Genomic DNA, 824 nt, shown 5'->3' on the forward strand with positions numbered 1-824 from the left:
GAGACAGAGAGAGAGAGAGAGAGAGAGAGAGAGAGAGAGACTCCCTACTGGGGTGTGGTCACAATCCTTTTTCCTCTCTATCTCCATCCCATCGGAGATTATGGGTACACATGCACATGCACTTGGCATGTTTTCAAGCTGCCAGGGCTGAGACTCAGACTGTGGATTGCCACGTAGAAACTGGCTCCCTAGGTACAGTGTTCAACAACTTCCTTACAAGGCTGGCCCAACCAATGAGACTAGTGGTATCTAGAAGTGAGAGTTTGTACAAGAGTAATCTATTGATATATAAATCACTGTAGCCAAAAGCTTATTTGCTGTAGCCACAAGACTATAAAATTTTAGAGACAAACCAAATTGAACAACTATAAAGATCTAGTATATATTAAGAGGGTTTCTAGAAATCAATTATAAAACCCCAAATGAACCGATTTTTAGATGGACAATTAATAGAAAAGGAAAAACAAACAGATATGTATACACACAGCCTATGAACACAAGTCAAAAAGGCAAGTTTCAGGTAAATTGACTAAAAACAGTGAGATACTGATTTTTGCTCAGAAAATGACAAAGACAGATAACACCAAGAGTTGGAAGGGTCCTGCCTGGATTGTAAACAAATGACCTTCTTTGGCGGACCATTTGCCCGTCTCCATAGAGAAGGACAGACATCACATTCAGCTCGGTGGCCCTGCAGAAATGCTTCTGTATCCAAGTGTCTGAATGTGCTATGCCCTTCGGCATCGTTGGCAGTGGTGACAGATTGGCAACTGTGTAGACATCTAGCCAAGGTGACCAGGCCTTTCTGAGAAGGTCAAACTTGA

Source organism: Tupaia chinensis, unplaced genomic scaffold, assembly GCF_000334495.1.
Source record: "Tupaia chinensis unplaced genomic scaffold, TupChi_1.0 Scaffold144150_1, whole genome shotgun sequence".
NCBI classification, from domain to species: Eukaryota; Metazoa; Chordata; class Mammalia; order Scandentia; family Tupaiidae; genus Tupaia; species Tupaia belangeri.